A 9644-nucleotide genomic window follows, 5' to 3' on the forward strand; every position below is an offset into this window, starting at 1 on the left:
AGTGGTCAACCAATGTCTGGTTTAACTTGAGGCCCACACCACAAGAGGGTACACATGACCTATACTGCCTGGATGACCAGAACCAGAAACTGGATATCTCAGAGGCCTAGGGTAGAACCAAACATGACTGTCCCCATCAATGAAATGATTCCTGATGATATTCTACTATACTCATAGATTGGTGTTTTACCCAATTGTCTTCAGAGAGGCTTCATCCAGCTGCAGAGAGTCATAGTTAGACATTATGCAGAAAGAGTCTAAATTGAAACTCTTCATTAGTTCCTTCCCCTTGAAGCTCAGGGAACCCTGTGGAAGAAAGGGAGGAAAGACTGTAGGAGTCAAAGGTGATAGAAGATGCCAGGAGAACATGGCCCATTGAATCAACTAAATAGAACTCATATGGGCTAATGAGACTGAAACAGCAGGCATGGAACCTACATGGATATGAGCCATTTCTCTATATATGTTGTCCCTATTAGCTTGGTGTATTTGTGGGATTTCTAACAGTGGAAGTGAGTGTGTCTCTGACTCTTGCCTGTCTTGGGACTAGTTTCCTCTTATTGGGTTGACTTGCCCAGCCTTGATAGGAGGGCTTTTTTCTTGTCTTATTGTATCTTGTTTTGACTTGCTTGGTTGTTGCCTCTTCTTGCCTGCTCCCTTTTGAAAGGAAACAGTAGATCTTGGGGATAGGAAAGTGTGATGGGGCCAGCATACCACAGCCATTAGGAATGACTGGTGGTGACATTTTTTTCTTCAGGTTCCATCTTTCTGTCCTAGTTAGGGTTAATGTTGTTGTGATTAAACACTATGACCAAAGCAACTTGGAGAAGAAAGGGTTTAATTTAAACTTATACTTCCAGGTAACAGTTCACCACTGAAGGAAGTCAGGACAGAAGCTCAAACAGGGCAGGAACTTGGACACAGGAACTGATGTAAAGGTCATGAAGGGGCGCTGTTTACTGGCTTGCTTCCCTGACTTGCTCAGCCTACTTCCTTGTAGATTCTAGGACCATGTGCCCAGTGATGACACCACCCACAGTGAAATGGACCCTCCCCAATGAATCATTAATTAAGAAAATACCCTATGTCTAGATCTCATGGAGGGATTTTTCTCAATTAAGGTTCCTTGCTTTCAGATAACTCTAGTTTGTGTTGCATAAAAATAGCTAGCACAGTACTTTTCACCTGCACCTTCATCCCCTCAAAGATAAACAAACAAACAAACAAAAAACCTCCAGCAAAACAAGATAAGACTCAGAGGACAGGGCATGATATGAAGTGGCCAATCCAAATGCTTGTTTCACTGTTTTCCTTGCCAGTGGAAGGAATACAGTATAGTCTCCCAGGTCTGTGGCTATGCTTTAAGCCTGTGTATGATGTTAGCATTGCCAGTAGCTGTTTCTGCTGTCATGTGGAGAAGAATGCAGCAGGAATGAATGAATAGAATCAGAGAAAGGCTGTCATCAAAGATAGAAGAGAAATCTCTGATGGCACTGTGTTTCATTCCTCCATGGCTCTGGTTCTGTTTTATTTCCTTCAATTCTCTGGTATAAACTTACATGTTTCCTGGCCATGTGTGGACACCAAATCACATATTTTTCTCCTAAGCTACTTTGAGGCAGATCTCTGTCATAGCATATTAGAGTCTTGGATTGAAAGGCATGAAAATCCCCCTTAGAGATTCCCAGAAATACTGGGGAGACATTTCTGAAGTGGTTGTGGCTATCTTGGGAATTCAGCAATAGGAAAGAAAGATGAAAGGATAAATTTGTGGGGTAATAGATGTTACTGATAACTCATCTGTGCCTAGAAAGCTGGTTAGGACAGGGACATTTTTATATTATTTCTGAAATAGGATAATGACAATATCTATCACAAATGGTTTTTGAAAAAGATTATTGTAATGTTTTCTTCTATTGAAGGAATGTCAGAAATCACACTAAGTGTTTATAGCAGATGGAGATTTAATATAGGAAATGGATTGTAAAAGTTTTGGAAAGGCTAGATGTGCAGAAGGAGGAAGTTGCTTGTAGATGGAGATTGTTCTTTTGTTTTCCTGCCTCCCAGACATGGATAATCACAAAGAAACTATATTAATTATAACACTGCTTGGACAATGGCTTAAGCATAGTCCTACCTAGCTCTTATATCTTAAATTAACCCATTTCTTGTAATCTGTGTATTACCATGAGGCTGTGGTTTACCAGGTAAGGTTCTAGCATCTTTCTCCTTTGGTAGCTACATGGGGTCTGCCTAACTCTGCCTTCTTTCTCTCTGCATTCAGTTTAGCTTTCCCCTCTAGCCCTATTCTACCCTTCCAGAGGTCAAAGTAGCTTCTTTGTTAACCAATGGTAATAATACATATTCACAGCATGAAGAGGGGACTCCCACATCAGTTGCTATTGTGAATAACTGCTGGAAGTTATCCACAAGGATAGATGAACAAAAATAAGGAAAGTTAATATACTTAATCTGTAAGCATGCATAGATGAAGGCGTAAGTCACAAACAATGCCACACCAGTTTGGAATTATGATTAATAGGGTGGTATTTATTTAAAGGGGAAAAAACTTACAGGTCACTGTCCCAGACAACAGCCCTCTATGCAACCAGGAAGGGAGTCTAGTTGCCAGCGTAGCAGCAAGTGAAGAGAGAGAGGAGAGGGAAGTGGCCGCTTTTTTAAAGGGAGAGAGACCACGCCCCAATGGGCTGGTATCTCAGCAGCTATAGGCTGGAGGAGTGGGAGGACCTCCCGCAACACTTCCCCTTTTGTTTAAATAAGAGAGTTCTAAACCTACTATGAAATTATATACAATAAGTACAAATATCCTATTCTAACTAGCTTAGGTCTTGTATAATAAATAACTTGGCCAAGTCATGAGAGAAAGTAACTACATTTATATAGTCTTCAACCCCATCAAAGATCTGAGAAGGGAAATAATGTTACCTGGGTAATTAGGAAGTTCAGTAAAATAACTTCCAAAACATGCAACAAATCACAGAGACAACTAGCTACCTGGGCAATCACCCAAAGTCAAGTTAGCAGCATTGAAGCAACCAACTTTGGCTAAGGCCTAACATAACTGACATACCATTTTCAAAGGCAAGCAACTTTTTCAAAACTATCTTACCCTGTCTTGGCAGGATATGACAGTCCTGTTTTATCCATTGATGCATGCTCTGTATCTCTGTCAGTGGTTGAGGTATGGGCATTTCTTTGCCCAAAGGCCAGTTTTGCCAAAAAGAAAGGCTCCAGGTGGAGTGTCTTTGGTGCTCAACATTCTCTCGGGAATAGAGTGGTGTTGCCAGGAGCAATTGTGTCTCACTACCACAAAACTCTGAGTTAGATTAAAGGCCATTTTCTACAGCTCTTTGAAGAAGTTGAAGATTATCTATCTATACTGAGTATAATCTCTATATATCTAAAGAACCAGATTATTCTAATTATAAATGACAAACTTAGATGACTATTAATCTATATAATTCTCAATATCTATCTAACTTAAAGACTAAGACAATAAACGACTGTGAAACAAATGAGGACAATGACCTCCAAATATAAACAATGTACAAATATACATTGCAGTAGGTAAATATATATCAATACACAAACATTATATAAGTATCTTAATCAGAGGTAGAAATGTACACTGCAATATGGTAAATATATACAATATATATTTATCAATACAATATATGTCAATACATAAAAAATGTTTTAAACAGATGTAGAAACATGCATGCATACAATAGTCAATATAATTTAACTTTGTATCAATATACAAGACTCTATACCAATATATTTGTCTAAAAACAGTAACTCACAATTATAAATCTATTATCCCATCATTCCTCTTTTTTTTTTCAAAATGGTCCCCGAGCTTATAAAATTTCTCCCCCAATCCTCAATCATATACTAATAATAATCAACCCCTAAATGATGTCCCTAACCCAAGAGCAAACTTTACTGGGAGAGGGGATGTCGTCCTCTAGAATTACTTCCAGCTGTCATGGGGGCCACATTCTTTCTGGGGGATCCTGTGAAAGTAAAATGATGGTTAAATTTCAAGACCAATGTCTTTTAAAATTGCCAATAGTCTCTGAGTATTTTGTGCAGGTCTGGCCAAAATGTTGTATAAGATGTGCACCATTTCAGCTAACCAAGTTGGAACTGTCTTATGCAGCTGGTACCCAAAGCAGGTCTTGTAGTAGCGCTATCAGTATCACAACGTCATATCAACCAGGTGGAGTTGTTGTTATGGGGCCCCATCTTCTTCCTGGAAACTTCAAATGTCACTTCAGGAAAAACTCATTGTTCATTGTGAAAAACTTAAACATTAATCATATAGACATATATAGACACACACACACACACACACACACACACACACACATATATATATATATATATATTCACTGAAAGGCATGATATATATATTCAATGAAAAGTATGATAGATGTGAAGAAAAGCAAAGATGTTTTCTAAACATATTTCTGTCCCATATCATGGCTCTTGACATGAGACAGAAACTCCAGAAACTCTGGGTTTTTCTCTTACTAACAGGCTTGGAATTGGAGAGGGACTGAGCCAGAGTCCAACTTCAAAACCAGCTTTATAAATTTAGAAATATGGTTTAATATATTTTACTTACATTTACTCATTCAGTTTTCTTGATATTTCCTATTGGGCAGGTATTTTTCCATCTGTCAGTATCCAAACATCCAGGGTCCCTTGAATTTTTCAAAGATGAGTGTTTTCCTGTGGAGATAAGAACAGAACCCTGCCCCCATTCTTTATGTTTTTCTTACCACCTGTATGAATATCATCATTGTGGATGAGTTGTCATTTCTCCTTTCCAAGAGGTTTCTCCTCTTCAAATCGAAACTTTATTAATTTTGATGATATCCACAATTTTTCTTCTCCTGTGGAAACAAGAGCAAAACCCCTTCCCCAACGTAGCACATCTCCTGGCTTCCATTGAGAGGTCAGCACATCTTTGAAATAAATTGGCTGATTTAGTTCAGCAGACTTTTCCATTATCCAATGTCTTTCTGCTGCTGTCGTTCCTTTCTCATTAGCGTTAAGAAAATTCAAGGTTAATAAAGCATTATGTAATCTATTTCTGGGGGTATTTTTGGTCCCTTTCTGTTTGTTCAGCATATCCTTTATAGTACGATTTGATCTTTCTATAACTGCCTGACCTGTAGGATTATTTGGTATACCTGTAATGTGTTTTATATTATAATAATCAAAAAAGCATTTCATTTTTCTTAGATACATATGCTGGACCATTATCTGTCTTTATTTGTGCAGGTATACCCATGATGGCCATAACTTCCAATAAATGTGTGATTACTGAATCAGCCTTTTCTGAGCTCAGGGCAGTAGCCCATTGAAAACATGAATACGTGTCTATGGTATGGTGTACATATTTTAATTTACCAAATTCCATAAAGTGAAACACATCCATCTGCCAGATTTCATTTCTCTTAGTACCCTTTGGGTTACTCCTTGCAGGCAACGGTGTTTGATTATAGAAAGAACAAGTAGGACATCTCTTTATAATGTCCTTAGCTTGTTGCCAAGTAATGGAAAATTCTTTCTTTAGGCCTTTACTATTGACATGATGCTTCTTATGAAATTCTGAGGCCTGCAACACACTTCCAATCAATAATTGATCAATCTCAGCGTTGCCTTGGGCTAAAGGACCAGGCAGACCTGTATGGGACCAGATGTGTGTTATGTACATCGGACAAAGCCTGTTCCTGATTATGTCTTGTACCTGGATAAACAATGAAGTCAACTCTGTGTCATCTGGTATAAATTCAGCTGTTTCAATATGCAAGATAACTCTTTCTGCATATTGTGAATCTGTAACTATATTAAGAGGTTCTTTAAAATCCCTTAGCACCATAAGAATGGCATATAATTCTGCCTTCTGGACAGAATTATAAGGGCTTTGTTTCGCCTTACTCAATTCATCTGACTTGTAACCTGCTTTCCCTGATTTATTTGCATCAGTATAGAATGTACGGGCTCCAGTTATTGGAGCACCATGTACAATTCTAGGAAGAATCCAAGAAGTTCTTTTTATGAGGTTAAGTCTACCACTTTTGGGATAGTTGCTATTAATTTCTCCCAAAAAATTAGCACAAGCTCTTTGCCACGGTTCATTGCCTTCCTATAACTTTTTTCTTTCTTCAGTAGTAAAAGGCACTATAATTTCTGCTGGGTCTATACCTGCTAGTTGACGAAGTCTCAGCTTACCTTTTATAATTAATTCAGAGACTTTTTCCACATAAGTTTTTAATTTTTTACTTGGTTTATTAGGTATAAATATCCACTCTAAAATAATATCTTCCCTCTGCATTAGAATCCCTGTAGGAGAAATTCTGGAAGGCAATATGACTAGGATGCAGTTAAGATTTGGGTTCACCCTATTCACATGTGCCTCCTGTAATTTTTCCTCAATCATTGTCAGTTCCTTTTCTGCTTCAGCTGTCAGTTTTTTTGGACTATTCAAATCTTTATCACCATCTAAGGTTTTGTTTAAATGAACTGTTAGATCAGGTGTTATCCTAACAGCTGGTCGTAGACTGGAAATGTCTCCTAACAATCTTTGGAAGTCATTAAGAGTCTTTAACCGGTGTCTCCTAATTTGTGCCTTTTGCGTTTTAATTTTCTTTAACCCTATTCTGTAACCTAGGTAATTAATAGAATTTCCTCTTTGAATCTTTTCAGGGACAATTTGTAATCCCCACCTAGGTAAGACTTTCTTTACTTCTTCAAACATCCTTTCTAAAGTATCTTTATTTGAATCAGATAACAAGATGTCATCCATGTAATGATAAATTATGGACTTGGGGAATTGTTTACGAATTATTTCCAATGGCTTACTTACAAAATATTGGCACAATGTAGGACTATTGAGCATACCCTGTGGGAGGATGGTCCATTGATATCTCCTATTAGGCTGAGAATTATTATAAGTAGGCACCGTGAAGGCAATTTTTTTCTATCCTTTTCTTGTAATGGTATAGTGAAAAAACAATCTTTCAAATCAATAACTATAAGAGGCCATCCTTTTGGTAACAGAGAAGGCAAAGGAATTCCAGATTGTAGTGGGCCCATAGGTTGAATTACTTTGTTGACAGCTCTTAGATCTGTCACTATTCTCCATTTACCAGATTTCTTTTTTACAACAAACACAGGAGAATTCCAAGGGCTGGTTGATTCTTCAATATGGTGAGCATCTAGTTGCTCTTGCACCAGCTGTTCCAATGCCTGTAGTTTATCTTCAGCTAGAGGCCACTGTTTGATCCATATTGGCTTCTCAGTTAGCCTTTAACTGAGGGCTGTTGGTACCTCTAAAGGTTTGGTATTTGCTGTATGTTCTTGTACAGCCTGAATGGCTGGTGACCTTTTTCCATAATACCTCATCATATCCTTCCCAGAATTATGAGTTCTTGGAACTACAGGAATGTTAATCTGGGTATTCCATTGCTGTAGCAGGTCACGGCCCCATAAATTTATGGCAATATTGGCTATATATGGCCTTAGTCTTCCTATTTGCCCTTCGGGCCCTATGCATTCAACCCATCTTGTGCTTTGTTTTACACGAGATAGGGTTCCAATTCCCAGGAACTGAACATCTACCTCTTGAAGAGGCCAATTTGGATGCCAAGATTCTGGGGTAATGATACTTACATCCTCACCTGTGTCTAATAAGCCTTCAATAAAAGTGGCATTTATACAGACTCTTAGCTTTGGTCTTTGATCGTTAATAGAAGTCTGCCAAAATATACGTTTACTCTGTCCTACTGGGTTTTTTGACTCGTCCTCCACACGTAATTCATCATTTAGACCAGCATTACTTTTTACAACAGAAATTGGAGCTTTTAATTTTCTTGGTGAGGCACGTTCTCCACTGTGACTGGGGATGACTGGGCCACTGTTGGCTTGGGGGCCTGCGAGGGGCCCCCAAGGAGTTTCCCGATGATATCGGATTGCCCCCATATCATTCGTTGGACCAATGCCAACCTTTACTGCATCTTCTACATATACCTGAAGGCCGAGGTCTCCTATTTTTGTCATTCCCAGAAGAGATATTATTCCTAGAAATTCTTTGCCTGCAATCCCTTTGCAAATGTCCTAATTTACCACAATTAAAACACCTGGCAGTTTGATGTCTCCTCATTGCTTTGGAAATCGCTTCTCCTACCCAAGATTCATCATTATAGCTAAATGTCTCAACATTCATTGTATGCTGAATCCATTCATCCATAGGTGCTGATCTAGACTTTAAAGGCCCAATTATCTTTTTGCATTCTATGTTTGCATTCTCAAAAGCTAGAGATTCAAGAAGTATTCATCTAGCTTCTGGGTCTGTTACCCCTATGTCCAGAGCTTTAATTAATCTTTGCAAAAAGTCAATAAAGGGTTCTCTCTGTCCCTGCCTAATTCTGGTATATGATTCAACCCTTTTTGCTGGATCTTGTATCCTATTCCAAGCATTTAAAGCTGCTTGGTGACATAGACACAGTACTTCATCGTCATAAAGAGCTTGGACCTGTGGATCAGCATATTCTCCTGCACCAAGAATTTGATCTTGGGAAATCTCAACACCCTTTGCTCTTCCTTGCTGTTCCATATGTTTGGATTCTTCTCTGAAATAAATTCCAAACATCAAGGAAGGTCCATTATCTAAAACTGCAGACACTAACTGATGGAAATCATGGGGGGTAGCTCTAGCATTAGAAGCCCAAGTCCTTATCATTTCCTTTACATATGCATTGTGCAAGCCAAAATTAACAACAGCTTGCTTAATTTCTTTCAGGTCATTCATTGCTATTGGCGTCCATCTAGCTTCTCTGACTCCCTTTGAGCCTTTAGAAGTTGACGCTTTGTCAGAATTAAGTATAGGGTATGTTGCTAGAACCCTGGGTAAGCCAGTTCTAATAGCTGGTAGAGGCATTGTATCCTGTCCTTGTGCCTCCTTACTCTGTTCACCAGCTGCAATAATTTCTCCAATCTTTTCAAATCTTTTTATCATTGTCTCTCTTAAATCCTAACTCTCCTGACCTGTATATATTTCCAGTGATTTCACTGAGGTATCAATTTTTTGGTCCCCATTCTGCACCTGTGATTCGAAAGCTTTATTTTTTTTCCTTCAAAGATAACATGTCCTCCTTAAACTTTTCTTGTATATCATGTAGATTCCCATCTTGGAGGTACATTCTGTCTATTACCTTATCAAAACTTTGTGATAAAGTCTGAAGGTCAAATTCAACAGCCTGAACCCTTTCAGGTAACTTTCTAATACCCTTGGATATGGAGTCAATTTTGTCTGTCATAGTATCCACTTGTTCAGATAACATCTGATTTTCAATAATTTTAATCCTGTCAATTAGTTGTTCTAATAATAATAACCTTGTATGATGTAATCCATTGTATTAGTAGATATAAATTTACTAATCCATTGTATTAGTGAAAACAAAGCAGTAAAATTTGTGTTAGAAACGAAAACTGCCATATTACCTACTATCCAGCAGGTGGCGCTGTTGCCGAGTCGCGATGAAAATGGGGTCCTGTTTCAGTGCCTTAGTAGATGGTAAAAGCTGGAAAATGCAAGTTTCTCAACAAAG

The sequence above is a fragment of the Microtus pennsylvanicus genome, chromosome X (genome assembly GCF_037038515.1).
Source record: "Microtus pennsylvanicus isolate mMicPen1 chromosome X, mMicPen1.hap1, whole genome shotgun sequence".
In the NCBI taxonomy this organism is placed as follows: domain Eukaryota; kingdom Metazoa; phylum Chordata; class Mammalia; order Rodentia; family Cricetidae; genus Microtus; species Microtus pennsylvanicus.